The sequence below is a fragment of the Saccopteryx bilineata genome, chromosome 3 (genome assembly GCF_036850765.1).
Source record: "Saccopteryx bilineata isolate mSacBil1 chromosome 3, mSacBil1_pri_phased_curated, whole genome shotgun sequence".
Classification (NCBI taxonomy): Eukaryota; Metazoa; Chordata; class Mammalia; order Chiroptera; family Emballonuridae; genus Saccopteryx; species Saccopteryx bilineata.
In genome coordinates, this window is record NC_089492.1 from 115,853,936 (window position 1) to 115,868,595 (window position 14,660).

The following is a 14,660-nucleotide window of genomic DNA, read 5'->3' on the forward strand; positions in this document are numbered from 1 at the left end:
CACTCTCAGGTATCTTTATTTTACAGACCAGGAAACCGACATTCATAAAGGTTCAGCAACTTGTCCAAGGTGATACAGCAAGGATGTGATGGAGCCATTGGTTTAAACCCCCCTTGTGTTCTGATGTCACAGCAGCTCAGTTACGTCTGCGCAAGACTGCTTATGGAACCCCTATGGAGTCTTGATTATCTAAAGCCTGCCTCTTCTTCCTAGGTATATTTTCTCATCAGATGTAGGCCAGGCAAGACCATAAACTCAGGTGTTAAATATTTCTCTCACTCTTCTCATTTTCTTTAGAGTTTGCAATTCCACAAACCAGTATAGGAATGTGCTGGGACCACCTGGCCAGCACTGTGTGGCTGGTCTACAGAAAAGCCAAGCTGTCCTAGCTCTCTGACCTCCCCTCTCTGTGCACAAGAACAGTGAAGGTGGAGGTAATTTGCTCATAAAAGCAAAAGAGGATGCATGTTGTATCCTGCTTCCACCAAGCCACTTCCTGCCCTACAACCTGGTATCCGCATATAGGTGAAAGTATATCAAATTACACTTTTCTATGTGTTTTGGATGCCAACACCCTGGGTAAGAGCCGCATATGTGTGTGGGCCTGTCACCATGATGCCCTAGAGACTGTGAGTTCCCCCAATCAACACAGGCTGGTAGGCTGCCCCCTTAATACCCTGCTCACTGGAGGATTGCCATGCAAGGCTTCCCTTCGGACAACCACAGGTGGACTTGTTGGACTTGCTCAGCCACTGCTACCCAGGCCAGTCAGTGGGACCGTGGCAAATGTCTTCATTCCTTAGCTCTCTTTCTCCACCCTTTATTGTACAAGTGTTCTGTTTTGGCAGAGAAATGTTAATCAGCCCTGAACAGAAGCAAAGTTTTAAAAACAGCAAAAAGAAAATCAACAAGAGTCCTTATTTCAATGTCTAAGTGGCTGGTTGGAAAAGGTGGGAAGCATCACCACAGGGGCCTTGCCCACTGCAGTGTTTTGGTGTTGCACTGGCAAGGGTGAAAGTCAAGTTCAAACGATGGAGCTTTGTTTCCTGCTTTTTCACACAGGGACTGCTTTTCCAAGTAAAGAAAATGTTGACCAAAGAAAATAAAGGGAAAGACTGCCTCATTCTTCACCAACACAAATGTGTAGCATTGTTCAATATGCTTCCGAGGGTGGAGCAAGGTGGTAATAAAGCAACCTATTTTTGTGACTTGGCTTTACCTTTGGGCCTTCTCACATAACCTAGGTAGACAGTTGCAACATGGCAAAGAATATTATAGCCTCATTGTTATGCACCCCCTTTTATACTCTGACTTTAACCCACACAATAACACTGTGTCTGTCAAGCCACAGTATAATTATTGTTCAGTGGACATAAAGGTTGGTAAAGAGAAGAAAACTATGACTTGAAAAGTAAGCTTTCATACAGACTAAATAGAGACAGATATTTTAAGATTTATTCCAGAAAATGAGGAGATGGGGGAAAGATTGGCCAGTCCTTAGTTGTTATTAAATTAAACAGAACTAAGGGGGAGGGAAATGTAGGCCCCAAGGATATAAAGGCAAAGGGTTGACCAGTTACCCTGTATAGTAAGGATAGGCTATCCCTACTACATAGTCATAGCCAGTCATAGCACTGGCTATTAGTGTTTGCCTCCCAAGTTTTCAGGGTAACAATGACAACTGCAGAGGCTACATAGAGATTTCCTCTAAGGCATCTCAGCCCATGGCAGCCTTCTCAGTCATGAGCAATTACTATTAGCTTAATTCTCAGTGGTACCCACACTCTCCTCAAGAAAGGATGCTCTTTCCACCTGATGCGGTACCCTGATGTGGATGGTGATGGAAGTGGTGCCAGATATTGCATCAGGTCCTTGGAAGAAAGTTCCTCTTCTAGAAAATTTTCTGTCACAGAAGACTCAGAAGTCACAAATGGTTTGCTTTTGCTTTTTTTGCATACACTCAGTGAAGACTTAGCAAGTATCTACTGTTTGCCTAGCACTGTTAATAACTAAGGATACAAATATGAAAGCAACTTATTTTCTTCTGAATACCTCACATGTGGACAGCCTCTCTTAAATGCAGTCTTAGTCTAGGGTACTGCTTAGCTGAAACTATTTTGTTCTTTCTGCATTCTCTTTATGAGGAATGTGGGACAAATTATTGCTTGGTATGAGAACTAAAACAACTCTATTTCTAAACAATTGGTTTGCACTGACATTAGGGACACTTTGAAACATATAACTGACCAGTTTTCCCTTTCCTGTGATGCTTAGGGATAAATGCTGGCCCACCAGGAACCAGAAAAAAAAATTTGGTTTGCATTTCCTGATTATTTTATTGTCCTTTATTCCCCTTCTTTTGCTACCTGCATTTCTTTTTCTCCTTTATATTTTAAAATTAATCTTGCTACTATATTTTATGTGTATCTGTGCAAGTTGACTTTAATCTCTAGGACACAGTGAGTTCTGAAAAATAAACAAACAAATATGTGTTTCGCCAAAACTCTATTTCTAGAGGCTCTAGTTACAAAGGAATTATTTATCTTCAGAGGGTAAAAGCAGAAATAACCAAGTGATGAGGAAAATAAACAGAGTTTCAGCAGCTGTCCATGAAGACTTAGAGCAACAGATGTCAGGAAACCATGAAGTAGTCTCATCATCATTCATCGACACTAGAGCCAGGCATACTTGGGGGAAGCATTCTGATGTTTCCCAGATTTTAAAATAAAAGTGATTAAGTAATCTTTAAATATAAACTCTAAATTTTTTAATGTGCCCTCTATCATTTCAAATTCAGTTTTTTTTTGTTGTTGTTGTTGTTGGTCAATGACTATTTCAGGCTTGATGGCCAGGAAAACCATCAGAACAGAAAGTGTAACTAAGCCTTAAAAACCATTAAATGTTCACAATAGCGAAGATCTGGATACAGCCCAAGTGTTCGTCAGTGGATGAGTGAATTAAAAAGCTTTGGTACAGGCCCTGGCCGGTTGGCTCAGTGGTAGAGTGTCAGCCTGACGTGAGGAAGTCCCGGGTTCGATTCCCGGCCAGACCACACAGGAGAAGCGCCCATCTGCTTCTCCACCCCTCCCCCTCTCCTTCCTCTCTCTCTCTTCCCCTTCCTCAGCCAAGGCTCCATTGGAGCAAAGATGGGCCCAGGCGCTGGGGATGGCTCCATGGCCTCTGCCTCAGGCGCTAGAGTGGCTCTGGTCACAACAGAGCGATGACCCAGATGGGCAGAGCATCACCCCCTGATGGGCGTGCCGGGTGGATCCCGGTCGGGCGCATGTGGGAGTCTGTCTGACTGCCTCCCCGTTTCCAGCTTCAGAAAAATACAAAAAAAAAAAAAGAAAAAAGAAAAAAAAAGCTTTGGTACATATATACTATGGAATACTACTCAGACATAAGAAATGATGACATCAGATCATTTACAACAACATGGATGGACCTTGATAACATTATACTGAGCGAAATATTCCATACATAGGTGGGACATAAAAATGAGACTCAGAGACATGGACAAGAGTGTGGGAGTTACAGGGTGGGGGGGAGGTGAGAGAGGGGGCTGGGGCAGGGGAGGGACACAAAGAAAACCAGTTAGAAGGTGATGGAAGACTATTGGACTTTGGGTGATGGGAATGCAGCATAATCAAATATCAAAATAACCTAGAAATGTTTTCTCTGAACATATGTACCCTGATTTATCAATGTAACCCCATTAAAATAAAAAAATAGAAAAAAAACCATTAAAGAAACCAGATCTTGCATCTGCATATTAAATTGAATTTTTAGACCATTTTTAAATCTATTATTTGAATTGATTCACTCAGTAATGATAGGAACCCATATAAACAAACACTGTAAAAATAATTTTTTAAAATTATTCTATTAGAGCAATAATTAGTCTAAGAATTGAGCATTATAAACTTTTTAAAATATTTATGCATTCACAAATATTTATTGAGCTCCAATGTGGACTAGACCCTGAGAATAATGTATAAAACAAATTATGTTTTGTTTTTACTTTCACAGAACCTAATCATTTATGGAAGCTAAATATTAAACAAATATTTATACTAATAAATGTATAATTCCACAAACTAATCTAAGTACTATAAAAGGAAATGCTATTACTCCAGATAGCTAATAAGTTGTAGCAATCCACCTCAAATTTAGTCATGTAAAACAATAACCATTCTGTTATGCTCATGACTCTATGGGTTAGGAATTTTAGCAGAACACAGAAAGGACAGAAAGTCTTTGCTCCCAGTGACTTAGACCTCAGGTAGGGTGCCTTGAATAGTTGGAGACAGGGACAATGAGAACAAGGCCACATGTCTGCGGCCTGAGATCATCTCTACATCACGTTGGCAAGGGATTAAATGTCCAAGATGGCTTTTTCATTCCATGTTTGTCACCTGATCTGAGATGAATTTTTCTTTATAGCCTTTCCAAGTGAATTCAGGGGTTTCCTCACAGCATGGCAGTATCAAGGCAATCAAAGTTTTTAGATAGAGCCCTACTTCCCTGAGAATGAGAATACTAAGAGAAAGGACAAGGGAACTACCAATATTTCCAGGCATGGGCCCACAAATTGGCATGATTTCACTTCTACCATAATCTATTAGTCAAACAGTCAGTGACAGTAACTATTAAGAATCAAGGGAGGAAGGTGCTAAGACAACAATGGAGTAGGTGGACGTACCAACTTCCACCTCCCAGAACCAAAGCAGATTACAACTTAATTTTAAGAACAATCATCTGGACAAACCAACTTTGGACTAAACTAAGAGGACGCTTTAATCAAGAATCACTAAAGAAGCCACACTGAAACTAGTAGGAAAAGTGAAACATGAAGAGGGCTGCCCACTCCCGGGAGCAAGCAGCAGCCTGTAGAGACTTGCATGGTGGGAAGTGAGTTTAGCAGAGAGGGGAGGGTCCTGGGCCCCAGGAACGAAGCCCCAGCCTACAGCCTCAGAACCTAGAAGAGGTGTACACACAGTATTTACCTGCAAAACAAGCCAGGATACTGTTTGCAAGAAAAAGACAGATTTCTTAGACCCAGGATTCATCTTAAAGGGACCACACAGAAAACTTCTTTGACAACCACTCACCCGAGACTCTGGGGGATGGGTAGAACTGAGAGGACAGGAGTAGCAGGAAGAGACTATAATATAGGAGGCACAAAGAGAAATGCTTTGAGGGACAGCCACCCTAACCACTGGGCTGAGTTACTCCCCAAATCTAAAGTTAATATTTTCTTGAAACCAGCAACACCAGCAAAGAGAAGCATGTCACCAGCCAAACAAGCTCTCCTGCTGCAGTCAGAGCAAAGAATCACCTAGAAGCAGAGAGATATGAGAAATACAGTATTTCAGTGTTAAGGTTTGAGCTGCATCACCACCCCCACACTGCTGAGTGCTCACCAGAGGGCAGATGGCGGCAGGACATGAAAGTATGGTCCTGTCGGTGGGGACAGAAGCTGGGGCCAGCAGCAAATGAGGCTTGAAACAAGCACAGTCCCGTCCAGCGGGGGTGGAGGCTAAGGGTGGCTGCAGCAGTGGAAGGGCACATAAAAGTGGTCCAACTTGCAGCTGTGGGCCAAGCATGCAAAAGTGGTCCTTCCTGCAGTCCTGCCCACAGGGGAAAGGTGAAAGGCTGGGAACCAGCTGAGATTTTCGGCTAGGCACAGGAACGCAGCCCCACCTGCGGGGTCAAGGCTTGCATCCTGGGCACATGAATGCAGTCCCACCTGTGGGGTCAGGGTGAAGGCTGGGGCCAGTAAGGGCTTGCAGCCCAGGCACACAAGAGCAGCCCACCCATGGTGGATGTGCGGAGGCCAGGCTGGTCAAGGTTTGCAGCCCGGTAAGTGAACACAGTCCTGCCCGCAGAAGTGAGGCAGAAACTGTATCAACTGCCACAGCAAGCAAGCACCAACAATGCCCATGCCTGAACACCTGAGGTGGCAGCAAAAAGGGGTGGCTGGCCTGCAACAGATCACACCTAGGGAACACAGAGGCCACACCCATTGGACTCCTATGGCAACACCTTTCTCATACACAGACAAAATGGGAAGGCAGAGAAATGCAACCCAAATGAATCAATAAGAGAGATCCCCAAAAGAAGATTTGAATGAGATGGAAATAACCAAATTACAGAATGCAGAGTTTAAAATAATGATTGTTAATATGCTCAAAGATCTTAGAGTAACAATGGATGGACATAACAAGCACCTAAATAAGGAGATAGCAAGAATAAAAAAGACTTTGAAATAATAAAAAAGAATCAGTCAGAAATCACAAATACAATATCAGAAATGAAGACCACACTGGAAGGAATTAAAAGCAGGATGGATGAAGCTGAGGATCGAATTAGCAAGTTAGAGATAATGAAAGCATGGAAGCAGAGCAGCAAAAAGAAAAGAGGCTCAAAATGTCTGAGGAAACTCTCAGAAAGCTCTGTGACAACATGAAGAGAACTAACATCCAAATCATAGGAGTTCCTGAAGGAGAAGTGAAAGAACAAGGGATAGAAAATCTGATTGAAGAAATCATAACTGAAAACTTCCATAAATTGATGAAGGAAAAAGTCACACAAGTTCAACAAGCACACAGAGTTCCATTAAGGATGAATCCAAAAAGGCAAACACCAAGACACATCATAATTAAAATGCAAAATGTAAGAGATAAAGAAAGAATACTAATAGCTGTAAGAGAAAAATACTCTATAACCTACAGAGGAGTACCCATAAAAAAGGCATCTGACTTCTCAACAGAAACGTTAGAGGCCAGAGGGAATGGCAAGAAATATTCAAAGTTCTGCAAAACAAGAGGCTACAACCAAGACTTCTTTATCCAGCAAGGCTATCATTTAAAATTGAAAGAGAAATAAACAGCTTCCAGACAAAAAACAAAACAAAACAAAACAAAAAAACCCCCAAAAACCCTCAAGGAATTCATTACAACCAAACCAATGCTACAAGAAATGTTAAGGGGCCTGTTGTAAACGGAAAAAAAAGGGGGGGACCTAGTAAAAGTGGAATGTAGATTTAAAGACTAAAATGGCAATAAACAACTATATAACAATAATAACTTTAAATGTAAATAGATTAAATGCTCCAATCAAAAGACATAGGTTAGCTGCATGGATAAGAAAACAGAACCCATACATATGCTGTCTACAAAAGACACACCTCAAAACAAAATATACACATAGAATGAAAGCAAAGTGATGGAAAGTATTTCATGCGAATGTAAATGAGAAAAAAGCTGAGGTAGCAATACTTATATCTGAAAAAATAGACTTTAAAACAAAGGCTATATAGTAAGAGATAAAGAAGGTCACTACATAATGATAAAAGGAAAAATCCACCAGGAAGATATAACCATTATAAATATCTATGCACCTAATATAGGAGCATCTAAATATATAAAGTATATTTTGATGGGCATAAAGGGCTAGATCATAGCAATACTATAATAGTTGGGAATTTTAATAACCCACTAACATCACTAAATAGATCCCAAAAAAGGAAATTAACAAAGAACAGCAGACTTAAAGGACACAATAGATCAACTGGATTTAATAGATATCTTCAGAACCTTTCACCCTAAAGCAGAAGAATATGCATTCTTTTCAAATGCTCATGGTACATTCTCTAGCATAGACCACTTGCTATGACACAAAACAAGTATCAACAAATTTAAGAAGATTGAAATCATATCAAGCATCTTCTTGGATCACAATGGCATGAAACTAGAAATCAACTACAATAGAAAAACTGAAAAACACTTGGAAACTAAATAGCATGTTATTAAATAATGAATGGGTTAACAATGAGATCAAAGAAGAAATCAAAAACTTTCTTGAAACAAATAAAAAGGAACATATAACAACTCAAAATTTATGGGACACAGCAAAAGCAGTCCTGAGAGGGAAGTTCATAGCATTACAGACATACCTTAAGAAGATAGAAAAAGCTCAAATAAAAAATTTAACCCTGAATCCAAAAAAACTAAAAAAAATAATAGCAAGTAAAGCCCAGAGGAAGTAAAAGGAAGAAAATAATAAAGATCAGAGCAGAAATAAGTGACATAGAGGCTAAAAAAAACAATAGAGAGGATCAATAAAAGCAAGAGCTGGTTCTTTAAAAAAGTAAACAAAATTGGTGAACCTTTAACTAGACTCACCAAGAAAAAAGAGAGAGGACTCAAATAAATAAAAGAAGATATGAGAGTGGGGAAATAACAACTGACACAGCAGAAATACAAAGGATTGTAAGAAAATACTATGAAGAACTGTATGCCATAAAATTAGACAACCTAGGGGAAATGGACAAATTCCTCAAAACATATAATCTTTCAAAAATCAATCTAGAAGAATCAGAAAACCTAAACAGACCAATTCCATCAAATGAGATCAAAACAGTTATCAAAAATCTCCCAACAAACAAATGTCCTAGACCAGATAGCTTCACAGGTGAATTCTACCAAATATTCAAAAAAGAACTAACTCCTAGCCTTCTCAAGCTATTTCAAAAAATTCAAGAGGAGGGAAGACTTCCAAACTCCTTTTATAAAGCAAGCATAATTCTGATTCCAAAACCAGGCAAAGATACTACAAAGAAAGAAAACTAGACTAATATCCCTGATGAACTTAGATGCAAAAATTCTCAACAAAATATTAGTGAACCGGATCCAGCAATACATGAAGAAAATTATACATCATGATCAGGTGAAATTTATTCTAGGGATACAAGGCTGGTACAATATCCACAAATCAATCAATGTGATTCAACACATAAACAAAAGAAAGGAAACAACCACATGACAATATCAATAGATGCAGATAAAGCATTTTATAAAATCCAGCATCCATTTATGATCAAACTCTCAGCAAAGTGGAGATATAGGAAACATACCTCAACATGATAAATGCCATCTATGACAAACCCAAAACCAACATCATAATCAATGGGCAAAAATTAAAAGCTAATCTCTTAAGATCAGGAACAAGACAGGGGTGCCCTCTTTCACCACTCTTATTCAACATAGTTGTGGAAGTCCTAGGCACAGCAATCAGATAAAAAAGATAAAAGGCATCCAAATTGGAAAAAAGAAACTAAAATTATTATTATTTGCTGATGATATGATACTGTACATAAAAAACCCTAGCCTGACCAGGCGGTGGCGCACTGGATAGAGCATCAAACTGGGATGCGAAGGACCCAGGTTCAAGACCCTAAGGTTGCCAGCTTGCGCATGGGCTCATTTGGTTTGAGCAAAGCTTACCAGCTTGGACTCAAGGTCACTGGCTCAGCAAGGGGTTACTCGGTCTGCTGAAGGCCTGTGGTCAAGGCACATATGAGAAAGCAATCAATGAACAACTAAGGTGTCACAACAAAAAAACTGATGATTGATGCTTCTCATCTCTCCTTTCCTGCTGTCTGTTCCTATCTATCCCTCTCTCCAACTCTCTCTCTGTCCTGGTAAAAAAAAAAAAAAGAAAACCCTAAAGTCTCAGTCAAAAAACTACTGAACCTGATAAATAAATTCAGCAAGGTGGAATGATCTAAAATCAATATTCAGAAATCAGTAGCATTTTTATACACCGACAATGAATTGTCAAAAAGAGAAATTAAGGAAAAAATTCCCTTCATTATTGCAAAAAATAAAAATAAAAATAAGGTACCTAGAAGGAAATTTAACCAAAGAGGTTAGACACCTGTACTTGAAAAATTATAAAACATTGATAAAGGAAATCAAAGAAGATACAAACAAGTGGAAGCATATACCGTGTTCATGGATAGGAAGAATAAACATCATTAAAATGTCTATATTACCCAAAGCAATTTATAAATTCAATGCAGTTACTATTAAAATACAAATAACATACTTCAAAGATATGGAACAAATATTCCAAAAACTCATATGGACCAAAAAAGAACACAAATAGCCTCAGCAATCCTGAAAAAGAAGAATAAAGTGGGAAGTATCACACTTCCTGATATCAAGTTATACTACAAGGCCATTGTATTCAAAACAGCTTGGTACCGGCATAAGAACAGGCATACAGATAAATGGACCAGAACAGAGAACCCAGAAATGAACTCACACCTATATGGACAATTGCAATTTGACAAAGGAGGTAAGAGCATACAATGGAGTAAAAACAGTCTCTTTAACAAATGGTGTTGGAAAAATTGGACAGGTACTTGCAAAAAAAAGAAACTGGATCACCAACTTACACCATTCACAAAAGTAAACTCAAAATGGATAAAAGACTTAAATGTAAGTTGTGAAACCATAAACATCTTGGAATGAAACATAGGCAGTGAACTTTCCAATATCTCTCATAGCAATATTTTTGCTGATTTATCTCCACAGGCAAGTGAAATATAGGACAGGATAAACAAATGGGACTAGATGAAACTAAAAAGCTTTTGTACAGCAAAAGTCACCATTAACAAAATAAAAAGACAACCCACACAATGGGAGAATATATTTACCAATACATCTGATAAGGGGTTGATAACCAAAATTTATAAAGGACTTGTAAAACTCAACACCAAGAAGATAAACAATCCAATCAAAAAATGAACAAAAGAAATGAATAGACACTTTTCCAAAAAGGACATACAGATGGTCAATAGGATTATGAAAAAATGTTCAACATCACTAATCATCAGAGAAATGCAAATTAAAACCACAATGAGATACCATCTCACACCTGTCAGAATGGCACTTATTAACAAAATAACACATAATAAGTGCTGGAGAGGGTGTGGAGAAAAGAGAACCCTCCTGCACTGCTGGTAGGAATGCACACTGTGGAAAACAGTATGGAGATTCCTCAAAATATTAAAAATCGAACTGCCCTTTGACCCAGCTATCCAACTTTTAGGAATATATTCTATAAATACCAAATCACTGATTCAAAAACAGAAATGCACCCCCATATTTATTGCAGCACTGTTTACAATAGCCAAGATCAGGAAACAGTGTAAGTGTCCGTCAGTGGACAAGTGGATTACAAAGCAGTGGTACAGATACACAATGGAATACTACGTGGCTGTGAGGAAGAAGGAAATCATACCTTTTGTGACAATGTGGATAGACCTGGAAACTATTGTGCTAAGTGAAATAAGCCAGGCAGAGAAAGAAAAATACCATATGACCTCACTCACTTATGGAATCCAATGAACAATGTGAACTGAGCAACAGAACTGAGGCAGAGGTGGGATCAAAGGGACCAGAGGGAAAGCAGTCAGAGAGAAAGTAGAAGAGAAGATGGGATCAGAGAAGGGAAAATAATTAATATAATTATATATACATAACAGCATTATAGAGAACAGGACAGCAAATCCTGGAGGGAAAGGGGGAAGGCATTGGGGAAGGGGGCATGGGGGGCCAAGGGGAATAAGGGGGTGGGGGGAGATATATTCGGTGGGACATTGAATCTATGTAAACGCAAATTAAATTATATACTAAAAAAAGAAGAAAAGAAGGACTCAAGGGAAAGAGACATAGAGACATAGACCCCACCTTTTCTAGGTAGAATATTAAAGAGTTCCCCAGACAAAAAAGCTAAAAATAATAGGACAATAATTTCCAAAGTGCTGAGAAAGAAAAAAATAGCAAGTTATAATTCTATACCCAATTAAATTATCATTGTAGAGTAAGGTCAAACTAAATCCATTTCAGGCAAATATCAAGAGCATACAAAATGCCACTACATTAGGAAGAAGAAATTGAATACAAAATTAAGGTATAAGGTACAAAAACAAATTAAGAGAAAGAAAACATGAGTAACTAAATAAGCACTGACTATATAAATCAATATTTATAAAATTTATTAATTAGAATGCTATAAAAATAAGGTAAAACTAACTTATAAGACATAATGTATTTTAAAAAAGGGCATAATCAAATCTTTAAAAGGTTAGATCCTTTTAATTTTTTTTAGCATGCTAAAATACAGGTTAATTTTATTAATAAAATATGCTTGTTAAAATTTAAAAAGAATGGAAATATAATGTATAATTCTTTAATAGAGAAGGCAAGTGAGGGAGGACAAGTTGATCAAAGTTATATAAGGCAGAAAAGGTTTTGTAAAATAAAAAACATGATAAATAAGATTATAAAAATTAAAAGAAATCAATAAACAGTAAATGTAACTGATAAAATTCACCATTTAAATATAAATAGTCTTTTACTGGATTTTAAAAATCAACTATATGCTGTTTACTGAAGACACTTCTAAACACATAAAACAGAAAGATTGAAAATAAAGGGATAAAAAAGACATACCAGGAACATACTACTATGTAAAAGAGAAATGGAATAAGCATTTTACTATCAGAAAAAATTAGTTTTACAATAAACCTAATTCAGAGAAAAAAAGAAAAACAAAGTAATAAAAGACACTACATAATTATAAAAAAATTAATTAAGAATAAATAGCCATTTTAAATTTATATAGACAAAGTGTCATGGCATTCAAGTAAAAAAAGTAAAAATAAGCAGTTGTACCAGTAAAAATTAATAATCATAATCACAATGTAATATCTTGACACGCCTTCTTTAAAAATTGATAATTTAAATACAAAAAATATAGCATTGTTGTTTTTTGATGTGTTACAGATTGCCATAAAGTTAGATACTTAAAAAAGCATCCACTTATTATCTCGCCCTATCTGTAGGTAAGAAGTCTGTATTCTCTACTCAGAGTCTCACAAGACTGAAAACAAGGGGTCAGTGGGTATGCATTCTTACTGGAGCTCTGGAGGCTCTTCAAGATCAATCAGTTAGTTGGCAGAATTTAGTTCTTTTTGGCTAAAGGCCTACGTTTCCTGTGTTTCTTGAGGTCTGTTAGGAGAGGCTTGTTCCCTGCTCTTAGAAAACACTTTTTTAAATTGATTTTAACTTACTGTGTTTACATAGATTCTAGTGTCGCCATGAGTGCATCAATCCCTCCCCCGTATTCTCTTCAACATCCCTCTTGTCACCCTTTCCATAATGCCCTCCTCCCTTCCTTTGGGTTTATCCCCTCCTATCTTCCTCTTTCCCTCTGTCCTCTTTCCCTCTGGTCCTTTTGATCCCTCCTCTGTCTTTATTTCGTTCCTCAGTTCGCTTTGTTCATTGGATTCCTCAAATGAGTGAGGTCATATGATATTTTTCTTTTTCTGCTTGGCTTCTTTCACTTGACATAATAGTTTCCAGGTCCATCCATGTTGTCACAAAAGGTAAGATTACCTTCTTTTTCATATCCTCATAGTATTCCATTGTATATATGTACCACTGCTTTTTAATCCTCTCATTCACTGATGGACACTTGGGCTGTTTTCAGATCTTTGCTATTGTGAACAATGCTGCCATAAACATGAAGGTGCATTTCTCCTTTTCAATCAGTGATATGGTGTTCTTGGGGTATATTCCTAAAAGTAGTCACTTCAGATTTGGGGAGTGACTCAGCCCAGGGGTTAGGATGGCTGTCCCACAAAGTGTTTTTCCCTGTGCCTCCTAGATTACACTCTCTTCCTGCTACTCCAGTCCTCTCCGCTCTCCCCATCCCCCAGTTTCCCGAGTGAGTGGTTGTGAAAGAGGTTTTCTTTGCGGTCCCTTTAAGAAGAATCCTGGGTCTGAGATATCTGTCTCTTTCTCACAAACAGTATCCTGGCTTGTTTTGCAGCTAAATATTATACAAACGCCTCTTCTAGGCTCTGGAACTGCAGGCTAGGGCTTCATTCCTGGGGCCCAGGACCCTCCCCTCCCCGCTAAACTCACCGCTTGGCAAGTCACTCCAGCCTGCTGATTGCTTCTGGGAGCCGGGCAGCCTTTACCGCATTTCCGCTTTTCCTACCAGTCTCAGTGTGACTTCTTCAGTGATTCTTGGTTAAAGAGTCCTCTTAGTTTAATACAAAGTTGTTTTTTTCCAGATGATGGTTCTTAAAATTAAGTTGTAATCCACTTTGGTTCTGGGAGGTGGAAGTTGGTACGTCCACCTACTCCACCACCATCTTGCCTCCTCCTAGAGATCATCCTTAAGTACTAATGTCAGGGTAGTAGATTTTGATTACTTTTGATGACTCAGAGTCAATTCATTAATAATCAAGGGAGTGGCCCTGGCTGGTTGGCTCAGTGGTAGAGCGTCGGCCTGGCGTTCAGAAGTCCCGGGTTTGATTCCCAGCCAGGGTACACAGGAGAAGTGCCTATCTGCTTCTCCACCCCTCCCCCTCTCCTTCCTCTCTGTCTCTCTCTTCCCCTCCTGCAGCCGAGGCTCCACTGGAGCAAAGATGGCCCGAGCGCTGGGGATGGCTCCTCGGCCTCTGCCCCAGGCGCTAGAGTGGCTCTGGTTGCAACAGAGCAATGCCCCGGAGGGGCAGAGCATCACCCCCTGGTGGGCAGAGCGTCACCCCCTGGTGGGTGTGCCGGGTAGATCCCGGTCGGGTGCATGCAGGAGTCTGTCTGACTGTCTCTCCCCGTTTCCGGCTTCAGAAAAATACAGAAAAAAAAAATTAAAAGAAAAATAATCAAGGGAGTGAAATCTGATAGTCACAAGTACTATCCACACTCAATGAGAAGTTGTATAAAAAATTAGCCATGTATATTAAATTTTAAATGTGTATATCAAAATATTAAGAGTTTTAAAAAACATGTAAGATA